Source organism: Solanum verrucosum, unplaced genomic scaffold, assembly GCF_900185275.1.
Source record: "Solanum verrucosum unplaced genomic scaffold, falcon-dt-bn FXZP01000123.1, whole genome shotgun sequence".
Lineage (NCBI taxonomy): Eukaryota > Viridiplantae > Streptophyta > Magnoliopsida > Solanales > Solanaceae > Solanum > Solanum verrucosum.
In genome coordinates, this window is record NW_026020312.1 from 1,610,596 (window position 1) to 1,624,310 (window position 13,715).

The following is a 13,715-nucleotide window of genomic DNA, read 5'->3' on the forward strand; positions in this document are numbered from 1 at the left end:
ATCTAAAATCCTAAGCCCTAAGAACCCCTAAACCGTAAAAACAATAATGATCCTAAAATATCTTTCAAAATCCAGAATCGAAAAAAACTATAAACCGAAAAAAAGTCCTAGATAAACTTAAGCTCTAAACCCTAAACCAATTACCTAAACCCTTATTCTTGATATTCATATTATATCATTGTTCAATATGCTTTATTCAGTTATATATATTTGTTCAGCTTTATCCTATCATGAATGCTCAGTACCTTATAAGTACTGACACATATTCTACGCTATATTTTCTCGTGATGTAGGTTCAGGTCCTCAGCAAGCAAATCACGTGGAGATCAGTTCCCAATCCATATTCACCAATATCAGTGGTGAGTCCTCATTCTTCGAGAACGATTGACATGTTTTATATTCAGTTTTCCATTTTAGTTTAAGTTTTGCTAGAGTTAGATGGGGGCATGTCCTAGCATCTCTATTCAGTTAGAGGCTTTTAAAGCCTAAGAACCCCTTAATCGTAAAAAACCCTAAACCTTAGGGATATACCCCCAGCCCTAAACGTAAAGAAACCCTGAATAAAAATGCCAAAAACTTTTTAAAACCCTAAACCTAAACCACTAAATCCTAAGAAAAACCTATACACTAAAAAACCCTAAACACCTTTAAACCACTAAAAAAATCCCTAAAACAAACCTTAAAAACCCTAAAAAAATTCCTTAATCTAAAACCCTAAGCCCTAAGAACCCCTAAACCGTAAAAACAATAATGATCCTAAAATTTCTTTAAAAACCCAAAATCGAAAAAAACTCTTAACCTAAAAAAATACTAAATAAACTTATGCTCTAAACCCTAACCTAAAAACCCTATACCAATTACCTAAACCCTTATTCATGATATTCATATTATATCATTGTTCAATATGCTTTATTCAGTTATATATATTTGTTCAGCTTTATCCTATCATGAATGGTCAGTACCTTATAAGTACTGACACAAATTCTACGCTACATTTTCTCGTGATGTAGGTTCAGGTCCTCAGCATGCAAATCACGTGGAGATCGGTTCCCGATCTGTATTCAGCAATATCAGTGGTGAGTCCTCGTTCTTCGAGGACGATTGACATGTTTTATATTTAGTTTTCCATTTTAGTTTAAGTTTTACTAGAGTTAGCTTGCGGGCATGTCCCAGCATCTTTAGTCAGTTAGAGGCTTTTAAAGCCTAAGAACCCCTTAATCGTAAAAAACCACAAAAATCCTAAAAACCCTTTTAAACCCTAAACCAAAAAAAACCCTAGAAAATCTTAAGCCCAAAACCCTAAAACCTAAAAATCCTGAGATGTTCAAACTGAATGTTGAAACTATTTAAAGTTTCCACTTCTGTTTACATGCTTTCTTCTACCAATTTTTGGCATGCTCGTTTGTGTCATATTAATGATCATTATGTTGAAATCATGAGTATTTTAGGATTAATCTCAATGGTTAAAAAGAATTTTGAATAGTGTGAGGCTTGTAGTAAAACCAAAATCACTACAAGGCCTCATTTTCAAGTTGAAAGTGTTATACACTAAAAAGAAATAAAGATTGTTTTCGAAAAATCAATTTATCTTTTTAAGAAAAAATGATTTTCAAGAGTCGTCACTTAATTTTTAAAGAAAAAATCAAGAAAAACATTTAATTTTTCAAAAGATTTAAACAAAATAAAATCAATTGAAATAAAGGGGTTCAGAGTTCAATTAACATTTCAAGAAGGTATTAGGCCCTGAAAATGTCCGCTAAAGTGCGGTTGACCTACGACTTGAATAGGTTTGACTAACTTTGAGAATTAACTAAAAGGAATAAAAATTTGAAATAATTTAGAAAGGAAAGTAAACTTTGTAAAAAATGACTAAGTATAGAAAGTTGATTAAATAAGATTTATTTAAATGAAATAAATTATCACAATCAAAAAGGGTTTCATCTTTAGGGGATTTAATTAAATTAACCAAACAAATAAAGTTAAGTGAAGCAAATACGATGATAAAAAAAATGTAAAGTAAAGGAGAGAATAAAAAATTGAACTTTTGTCCAACTTCAGTTTGTTGGACTACTAGGCCCAAGTTGTTGCTGCGGTTTTGGGCTTTTAGCCCATTTTTGTCCCTGTCCTAATCTTCTAAAGTAAAGCCTGCTAGTAAAAAATGGGTTTCAGCCCATTTTTTTGCTCTGGAGGCCACTGATTTGGGCCCTTTTTCAGCGTATATAAACATTGTATAATAGTATATATTTGCCTGTATATTAGCTCCATTTCCTGTATATATGATTGCATTTGGCCTTTCGTTGGGCAACGACTGAGACGACGAGACTTGAACTGATTTCCACCACCACTAAGGAACTCCGATGGTTTCAAAAGCTGGAAATCGTTTAAGACTTTGAACTCCTAAATTTGTCAAGCTATTTCAGAAGCTTTTCAGTCAAAAATCATATCATTATCAAGGTGAAAAATTTGTGTTCTTAGAAGGTCCCCCAAAGCTGCCTTTTTTTCTCCCCCTCTAACACTGCAGGGAGTGAGAGGATTTTATAGAAGAAATTAGGGCAATATGAGGGGGAAAACCGGATGAATTCGAATTTGAAAAATCAACATATTGTACCCATTTCTACAAATTTCTCCCCAAAATAAGAGAAAAGACTGAGTCTTACTACAAATTCAACCCATTTCAATTGGACGAGACAGAAAAAAGGAAGATGACGCGTATGGGTGTGTACTATTGGCACCGTTTGGAGCTAGTGCTATGTTGACGTTGTTGCCGAGTCTTACACCACTATTTTTGGGTTTGCTGGATGATTTCCCGGATTTCAGTTGGTCACTGTTCTCGCGATTCGTTGGGCGAAGAAAATGCCTTGTGTTTGGAGCGTTCTACTGTTCTCGCGTGAATAACGAGACGAAGGGATGGGGTCGGGTCGTTTTCGGTATTGTTGTTGTAAGCTGTGTATGTATGTTAGTATGTCTGGATGAGTTTTTTTGGTATTGGGTCGAATTTTCACGTGAAGAAGAAGAACAATGGGGTCGGTCAGGTCGTTTTGGTGTTGTTGTATGCATTGTATATGTTGAATTTTTTAAGGGAAAATTAGCAAACTAGTCACAATCTTTAACATAATTATTAAAAACATCTACACTTTAAAATAATTATTAAAAATGTCAATATGTCAATATTTTAGAAATTAAATTGAATCCTAATATAATTGATCTTCTTTCCTTTTATTTCTCAAATTAGGCCATAATTTATTTCACTATCCCGTAAAAAAAAAATCATCACCCACTTACTCCTCTTTTTAGGTTTTACCCCAAATCACTCTTTTGTCTTTCTTGTGTTTTTCACCATTGTTACCTCCTTTCTTTGTTCAAGAAAATCAACTCTTCGAATTTCCTACATTTTGTTTAAGAAATCTCACAATTAATTCAAAAGATTCTTCACCCATTGATAAAGTAAATTCGAAGTCAACAAGTATTTTGAGAAGTTTCTTGTGATATTATTTTCATATTCACCAAGTATTTTGTATTTTGCATTTTCTGTCTTTTCATCAGTATTGTTTGATTTTTTTTGTTAGTTTGTTTTCATATTCACCAAGCATTTTTTGAGATTTTCCTCTTTTATGTATTTCAGATTTTTCGTCTTTTAAGCAATATTTTTCGATTTTTTTGTAATTTTGTTTTCATATTTGAGATTTAGTAGATTGTAGAAATATACATTGTCATTCATACATCATACATTGTTTAATTTTTTATACATTCAAATTTAATAATTTTGAATTTTGCTTATAGTGTTACTTATGCACATGTGAATACGGATTTTCAGATTTGGATTTGGTGAACAAAAAATCAGAAAAAAAGAACAAAGAAGAAGAAGAAACAGAGAGTCAGAGAAGCAGGTTGCAAACATTGTATTCATAGTAATTTTGTTTGTCAATTATTTGTCTTTTACTCGGCATTTGTATTTGTATTAAGAACATTGTATTTCTTTTTTAGTTTATAGTCATTCCAATAGGTATGATAAATGGATTTGTATTTTTTAAACATGTATCCTATTTTTTCATAGTTCATTTGTATTTTTTTTTTAATATTGTATCCTTCCTCAACAGATTGTATTATTTTCGCTATGTATGCTAATTTTTTTTTAGAATCTTGTATCCTATTATTTCATAGTTAAGTTGTGTTTTTTTTTTTTTAAAAAAAATTGTATTCTTTCTCAACAGATTGTATTATTTCCACCATGTATGCTATTTTTTTTCCAGAATCTTGTATCCTTTCATAAATCATATTCATATGTAATGATCGGATTATTATGCGATACAATTTCACTGGAATACAATTTTAGTGTCACGACCCGATTTATCAAGTCATGATGGCACCTACTATAACCCACCAGCAGGTAAGCCAACCCGTAACCCGGAACAACAAGTAATGGGTCTGAGGGTAGAAATTAAACAAGAGTAGGAAAATAATAATATAAACAGGCGGAAGCAACCCAAAACATATATACAAATAAAGATCTCTCCCAGAACCTGGAAGTCACCAGTACAGAGCTACTACAAAATGAGTACAAATCCCAAAACTGGACAACACAGACTGGACTGTCTCGAAAGGAAAAAGACAAGTCTATATACAGATGGAGACTGAAATAGACCAAAACGCCGTGTGCTCACCCCCGTCTCCGGATAAGTCTACTCCAAGCTCGATCAACGCTGGGTACTAGTGCTCGGACCTGCATCACAAAATAGATGCAGAGCGTAGCATGAGTACCAAAACAACAGGTACCCAGTAGGCATCATAAGCCGACTGAGCAAGATAACCAAAAGTGAACTGAAATGCAAATAAAGGGTCACATCAAGTGCAAAGAGTAGTAAATGGGGGTATGTACACGAGCGTACAGGCAACAAAGACAAGTAATCTAACTAACTCCGTCGGGCTCCCATAAACCCGATGGGTACACTTGTGCACAATAAAAGAAACCACCTGCACGGACCCCCATAAGCCCGGCAGATGCACCGGCAGTTAAAGTAAAATAATTGAGCTAGAAGGTCTATCACAATATTACCAATTTCTGGACTTTTAACTGAACCATTCCCAATCATATTCCAGGATCTCATTACGTCCCGGACTTTAATCGGAATCTCTCCAACCTCCAAAACCTCAACCTACAGATGAGAGTAATCAAGACTAAACTGAAGCTTTAGTGAGGAATTGGGAATACACCACGTGCAAGCTGGACCACGGACTCGAACCGGGTACTATAGCTAATGAGTCAACCTATATGGGCTGGACCACGGACTCGAACCGGGTGCTGTAGCCAAAGGTCGGGCACGGATGGGCTGGACCACGGACTCTAACCGGGTACTGTAGCAAAAATCAGATCATAGGTGGTAAGCTGGACCACGGACTCTAACCGGGTACTGTAGCTAAGCCTGGACATAAGTAAGCTGGACCACGGACTCTAACCGGGTACTGTAGCTAAGCCTGGACATAAGTAAGCTGGACCACGGACTCTAACCGGGTACTGTAGCTAACAGAAAAGTAGGATATTATGGATACAAGGTCATAAGCTGAGTTACCGACTATCAGACTCAAGTCTGCTATATCAGTCTACAAGGAGCTGACCGTCCGAAATGAGTCGGAAAAAGTTCTACTGCCCAACGACATCCGAAATCTCGCAAGTCTATGGCAACACTAGTCTAAGCCTAGACTAAGGCCAAACATACTTCAAATCAATATTATCATATACACCACAAGATATGGATATTCAATAATATCAAGAGACATGCTGTCATAATCCAACACTTTCCCGAAATAAGGTCTAAGGCAGGAATTATAGAAATTTAGCATGCCCGACACCCGAACCCCTCCATACTCAAGCAAATCAATAAACAAATGCCTAAACATGCTCAATCTCACGAGAGAAAGCCATAGCCTACCTAAAAGCCGACCACGCGTGCTCCAACTCACGGTACCGGATCTTTTCCCCTCCGAACGGTCTCCAAATGCTTCCCCACTAACAAAAGGTTAATCACCTCGTCATTACGAATATATTGACACTAAAATTATATTTTTCGGAGACGGACCCAAAATCGGGTCTAAAACGAGATTGTGGGGCCCACAATTGGAATCTCGAAAACGAATCCGTGAAAACGTCCCAAATACATTACTAAACTAATACCCCAAAATTTAGCACAAACAGATGCCTAAAACATAGCAAATCAGCCACAACAATTAAAATGGGCAGCCCCTTGATCACCAATTTCTGGAAAAACGAGACCCTTTCAACCCAAACAGATTATACCACGACGATCCTTGCGAAAAACTCTACAAGTTAGCCTCAAGAATGACTTAAAACGGACCTAAGATGATCAAGATCTCACATTTCAAAATTCAACAACAATTCAATCCGGAAATCACCCTAACAGTGGCTAAATTCGATTCCTTACCTCAAACGAAGCCTCCCCTCGCGTTTCTGAGATCACCGCTAGATTCTCCACGAAATTCTCTTGAAGTTAGCCTTTTGAAGCACCTAATTTGGACTCAAAATGAAGGAGAAATCTTATGTTGAAGTTGAGGGAAAAAAATGGACGAAAATCGTCCTAAAATTTGGAAATTTCCAGATTTCCATCCGCCGCCACGTGGCGTCGCGTGGCTCTGCCACGTCACCGCCGCGTTAAAATTCTACAACCCTTCAAACTTAAATTTTGATGTTTCGGACTCGTTCGGAGTCGAAAAAATACAAACCATATATGGAATCTGATTGGAAATGATATTTCAGATTCAACGGTGAAGGCGGAATTTCCATTTGGAGATCGCTTCGATGAAAAGTGGGTCCCACACCCAGTATCATTTTGAGCCAGATTCCACAACTGCCATCTAAATCCTCGGGAAGTGAACAAAGGGTCGTTCTAGACCAAAATCGATATTCCGAAGCTAACCTAGTTGTCAGAATTTTCATCTGAGTACGACTTCCAAGAAGGTTGACCAAAGTCAACTTTTCAAGTTATAAAAATCTCCAAAACAGGGAAACGGGCCTAAAACCCAAACGAACGACCAGGCGACCGAACAGTCAGTGCCAGCAAGTCATTAATGACTTGGGGTCGCTACAGGAATGCTCTATACGAGGGAAAGAATTCTTTAATTTAAAAATGACCTGGAGGGTCATTACATTTAGTTTTCATTATGAAAGTAATATACTAATTTTAATTTTAATTGTAAAGTAAGTACATAAAATGTAAAAATTATTGGTATACAATTACGAATAAAACATAATAAAATTTTCTATTTTATGTTATTAAATAACTGTATTATTTTAAATCAAACAAATAAAAAATACATAAATCAGATAGATAACAAACTGAAATATTGACATTTTAAATAAATATTGAAATGGTGGCTAAGGGGCCATATTAAATGTCAAATATTGACATTTTAAAAAATTGCCCTTTTTTTAATTGGGTCTATTGCATTGGGCTTGGGAGAAGAGCCCAAAATTTAGACTTGCAATTGATTTAGGAAGATTGGTATAAATCGCAATTAAGATAATAGCTAAGTGAATTGCAATCATAATCAATTAGAGTTAAGAATTTGACCAAATTGAATTTAATTCACAAATTTGGCTAAAACTTAAAATGTGACGAGTTAATATAATTAACGAATGAGCTTTTTAATTTTAACAAAATAAAATAATTGACTTAATTATAAATTAATTAATCCAAATATATAATTGATAACTAATTTATTGAAATATTTAACTAAAACAAAAAAAAAATTGGGATGATTTTTGAATATTTCATAAAATATACTAATTAAATACATAATAATATAAAAAGATATTCATTATTCAAAAATTATAAAAATGACAATAATTAATTTAAAATAACTAAAAAATGATTTTCTTAAAAATACTAATCATTTTAAATCGTTTGCAATCTAAGTAGCTCGATAATTAATTCATATAGTGGAGGGTCAAAATTGGGTGTCAACAATTGTCCCTCGTTTGACTTGGATTGATGAAAGAAATTTGAGGCAAATGAAATTAACGAATCCAATTTTGACTGACCACATCTTCATCCTTTAAGAAACAAATTTGGTACGGACTTTAGGAGTTATGGCTGAACTCATAAAAATATTTCCTACATATCTCAGACTATATGAGAATTCAGGCCACTTGTAATTCGATATGCTTGATTTAATGCAGAATTATGAAAGAATTCAAAAGCTATCCCGATATCGAATTATGAAGTAATTAGAATGCTCATGAATAACATATGAGAGAAATTGTTGGAATACAATCGAATTTTTAACATTGAGCCCTCCACATATCCTTAAACCTTAGGAATCAGGCTGTTTGTAGCTTAACTCGATCGGTTGGAAAGGAAACCTAGTATGCTAAGATATTTTTTGGTTTTGGAAGAGTGACAAATAAGTCGAGTATGAAAAAGAGGCTTCCAACCTCTTATTCATGAATGTGACACGCTTCACATCCATAAGTAAGAACTTACACGGATATAATTTCTAAAGCTCTTGGTGCATTGTCACTCAGATTGGAAACTTGCCCTTCGGTGAGAGTTGAAGTTTTTCGAATGTGAAACTGAAACCGATAAACCCAAAAAAACCCATATGCCTCTGATAGGGGTGTGGTTTGATTGTGGTGAAAGTCGTTCCTCAGCTCGCTTCCTAAGAGTTTGATACTCCTCTTCGGACTATGTCCCAGTTCGCCGCTAAGAAAAGTTTCACGTTGTGCTGCATCCTTTTTAATGTCGTCCGCACCAGTGGTTTGATTTGAAAATTCATCCTCTTGAATGCTCTCGGCAAAGACTGAAATAAACTTATTACTAAAAATTGTAATTTAAATAGAGAAGTAATATGTTTTACCATATTCAACACATGTTCTTTTCTTTAAATGTTCTAACGTCAACCTCCGTCGATTCGATGCAGTAGATGATGAATTGATATGATACGACTTAATGATGACTTTTCAATAATGCAATATATTGTTGATGACGATGTTCCATTGGTAGGATTATGATGCTCCATTGATAGAATAACGTTGATGATCCATCAATAAATTGATATTGATCCATTGGTTGGATAATGATGATGATCCATTAGTAGGATGATGTTTATCCATTGGTAGGAATGTTGATCCATTGGTAAGATAACAATGATGATCCTTTCACTAAAGATATTATCACCTCTGATAATAAACACAGATGGCCCTCTCGATGGTTTGAATGCAATGGCCCTCTTGTCATTTTGAAGATTTAATGGCCCTCTCGACTGTTTGAATATATTATGGCTCTCTTGGCATTTGAAGATGCAATGTCCCTCTTGGCATTTTGAATACATGATGGCCCTCCCAACGGTTTGAATATGTAATGACCCTCTTGTTATTTGCATATATGATGGCCCTCCGAGCAGTTTGAATATCTGATGGCCCTCCTTGCATTTGAAGATGCGATGGCCCTCCTGGCATTTGAAGATGCAATGGTCATTTTGGCATTTACATATTTGATGGTCCTTCCAATGGTTTGAATATGAAATGGTCCTCTTGTCATTTTAAGATGCAATGTCCCTCTTAGAATTTTAAAGATGTAATAGCCCTCTCGGCGGTTTGAATATGAAATGGCCTTCTTGGCATTTGAAGATGTAATGACCCTCTCGGCGGTTTGAATAGTAATGGACCTCTTGGCACTTTAAGATGTAATGGTTGTCTTGGCATTTGAAGATGCAATGACCCTTTTGGCATTTGCATATATGATGGCCCTCCTGGCAGTTTGAAGATGCAATGACCCTTTTTGCATTTGCATATATGACGGCCCTCTCGGTGGTTTGAAGATGCAATGACCCATTTGGCATTTGCATATATGATGGCCCTCTCGGCGGTTTGAATATGTAATGGCCCTTTAGCACTTGAAGATGTAATGGCCCTATTGGCAATGGTATTAAATCCTTTGATAATACGACATGAATGACTCTTTACGTAATAAAGACGAGGTACCTCTGGGTGGTTCTCATTACCGCGTCTGATATCAACGGAATTTGTGAATATTCTTCAAACATTCTTGATGCCAAAAAATGTAATTTTATGTCATTGAAGATACTTGTACATGTTGAGAGTGATTCTTTCACTTGTTCCTATTTTGAACATTTAGTGCTCATTTTGACTCATGCTTTGTTGGAGATTCAAACGAGGTGTTGTTGCTCTGAATTGTTTATTTTTCTTCTGAAGAACTTCAATGACTTTTATGCATCTACAAATGATTGTCAATTTTGGGGGAGCTCTTTGCCCTTTTGAATTCTCCATATTCGTTAAATGGAGGAATATGATGATCTTGCGGCAATCTTATAGACATGCATCCATTGAAAAAAAATTAATTTTTAAAACAAACTGATATATGTGTTGACTTCTTCAATCGCTTGCTCCTTATCTTGTCTTCTTCAGTTGATCACTCTAATTCTTGTTTCTCGATAGACATAAGATGAAATTATACAAAATATTTGACATATTAAATAATCTTTGAGGAAAAAGAATTTTTTGACAATCAATTTGGAAAAGGTCACTGTCAAATATCATGCCAAGCATAACTTAAGTGAACGTCCTTGGTTCAAAACTTTTGACGTGTCCGATATCTTGTTCTGGAGAATTCAAAAGATCCTTAAAGCTTGACAAACTTTTGGCATGGTCCTCTCGTAATCTATTATAATTGGGAAGCTTTGCAGATGACTCTGAAATCCAACGGTGTCGGAGATTGATGAAGTTGACTATGAACTTTAATGATGCCAGGGAGCATTTGAAGTTAGCTTTAAAATTGTAATCATGCTCAAAATATTCAAAATCAACTACAAGCTTCTAGTGATGCTTGAAGAAATTTTTAAGGCCATCCTCAAAAATTTCTATCCTAGTTAGATATCCTGGAGTATCTCGAACTGTTGATATATGACTTACAAAATGTTTGAGACCCTCTCAAAATTTTTGTCTTAATTGCAACTCACAATGTATCTTCAATCTTGACTTGTGGAGAGATCCTCTTCTTGAGAATTTTTGAGTTCTTTTCAAAAATTTTGTCCAGTTCCTATTGTAAAGGAAAATATAAATCTTATGGGAGATATGACCGAGCCATTGTGGCGCCTACATATCCCGTTGAGGTAGGAATTAGGTCAAACGTAGTTCCCTTCTCAAGGATTAGACGAAAATAGAAAAAAATTATAAGGAAACGATCGAGCTCGATATAGTCCGCCTACATATCTCAAAGAGGAGAGCTCAGGTCGAACGTAGTTCAAGTACAAAGGGGAAATATTGAAAATGGATAAAGGGGTGACCAGGCCAACACAGGCCACTTACGTATCTCATTTTTGAGAATTCACGTCAGACGTAGTTCATAACAAATGATAATGTTCTAACTATAAAACATAAGATGATTCATGCAAATGATGTGATTACAAGGAAGGAAATAAAATAAACTCTGAGCCTTCAAACATAGTATCTTTTGACAGCACCTGAGTCGACTGATGACCTGTGAGTTAATTGTCAACGCCCAACAGTGACATGTCATCAATCAAATGTATTGATGTTTTGTTTAAGCAAATCGATGAGTTCTCCTTTTTGAGCTTTGGTCGGATATACGTTGATTCTTGTTTCTTTGACACATTCATCATTTTCTAGATTCACACTTTATGTATCATCCATATTCGACTTATCTAGATTCTCAAACCGTTTCAATTCTTTTGCAATGTATTCATATATCAAGATCTTCTCATCATACTTTTATAACACATTGTCATCTACCTCATTTGTTCATTCAGTTTGTCACATTACATGATGTTGATAGATTTAAAATTATTTTTACTGAAATAAAGACTGTTAGATAGCAGAATTAAAGCAAGTGAAATAAATTTCCACAATAGAGATGACTTTCATTGAAAATAAGGATATACGCACTTTGTCCATGAATATGGGCCATCTTGCTTTTTTCAAAACATTACCAGGGAAATTAAAAGATAATTAGGTAAAAGGACATAAAAGGTGGGTTCCAAGCCTCCTTCAAACTTCCACTGATTTTAGAAATGGCATATAATTCAACTTTGTCTATCAAGGTGAGCGAGGAATCAAGAGCGGAATGGAAAGCACTTTCTCCATTGGCTCGGTGTCTTGTATGTCTGGTGTCTCGATCATCTCTTTAAGCACAACATAACCTTCTTCAAAAAGATCCCCAGTTCCTTCTTTAATACCGTCATCATTGGCATTTTGCTCTACCAGAAAGGACTGATACAAATGAGGCAAAGGCTTTGGTGATACATAATTAACCTCCTTCCTTTCTAACCATCTTTTTGCACTAAAGCAAAAACTTGATGCGGTTCCATGACCACAAATTTGGATTTCTCAAATATGCTCAGTGAAGCTAAAACATTCTCAAGGCGATCAAGGTTGGTTGGGATTACAGCCTTATCCACACACCAATTTTCTTCGACCTCGATCATGTTAATGGTAAACCCTCCACTATTTGACAATGAATCACTATTGGCATTGGAAGTGACAATTTGAAGAGTAACAATTTTTTGATCAATCAAGTCCTGAATTTTATATTTTAAATTGATGCAATTCTCGTGGTTTGCTCAACACCTCCAGTATGGTAAGTACAACGATGATTGAACCAGTATTGTCTGAAATTGACATTGACATTGTTTGGATCAATTGTTTGTAGTTGAGTTCAATCTCTCAAAAAGTTGGGTTCGACTTTCAACCAAAGTAGTGAAGACTCGATCAGGTTTCTTCTCAAGTTTTGGATGAGGAAGATAGTAATTATTTTGTGGAGGTGGAGGTACTTGATGATAAAGAGGAAGATTTTGGTGAGTAGAGCTGGTGTTTGAAAATTTGGGTATTGTAGAATTTGTAGCTAGGAAGGGCATTTTGGTAATTTGACAATGAGATTTCGTAACTTGATTGAACATATGGGTAATTTGGTAATGGATCTTGGTAATTTGGTTTGACATTTGGATAATTTGGTGGTGGAGCTTGGTAATTTGGTTGGACATAAAAGATGGGGTAAGGATTTTGTGGAGCTAAGGGGTAGGTGTTAGATGGTAAAGACTTTCAAACATTGAGACCGACATGTTTCTTTGATTTTGGCCTCGATTCATATGAAATAGAGGAATCATCCTCTTTCTTCCTTTTCAATTGACCTGAGGATTCAGCTTGGGCAATCATTCATATGGTTTTTCCAGTTGAGACCATCTTCAATAGTTTCACCAATTTGACCATCTCAGTGAACTTTGCGCCTAAAATGAGCAACATCCTATTGTAGTACTCATGCTCTTGAATGCACACGAAGACTTCAATAATATCTCTCTCAATCATGGAAGGCCTAACCCTTGCTGCCTCGTTTCTCCAACGGTAGGCATTTTCTCAATAACTTTCACAAGACTTCTGTTTGATTATCTCCAAAGAGTATCGATTAGGAATGAATTCTACATTGTAATCAAACCTTTCAATGAAGCCTTTAGCCAAGGTGTTCCACCTTGTCCATTGTTTCATTTCTTGAGAAATAAACCATTCAAAAGCTTCTCCTTTCAGACTTCGACTAAAGAGCCACGTTAACAAAGTCTCGTCTTTCTCAACTCCTACAAGTTGGTCAAAATAATCTCTCAAATGAGTCAAAGGATTTTTAACTCCACTAAAAGTGTCAAATTTTGATAATTTAAAAATTTCCGGAAGGTCCAAA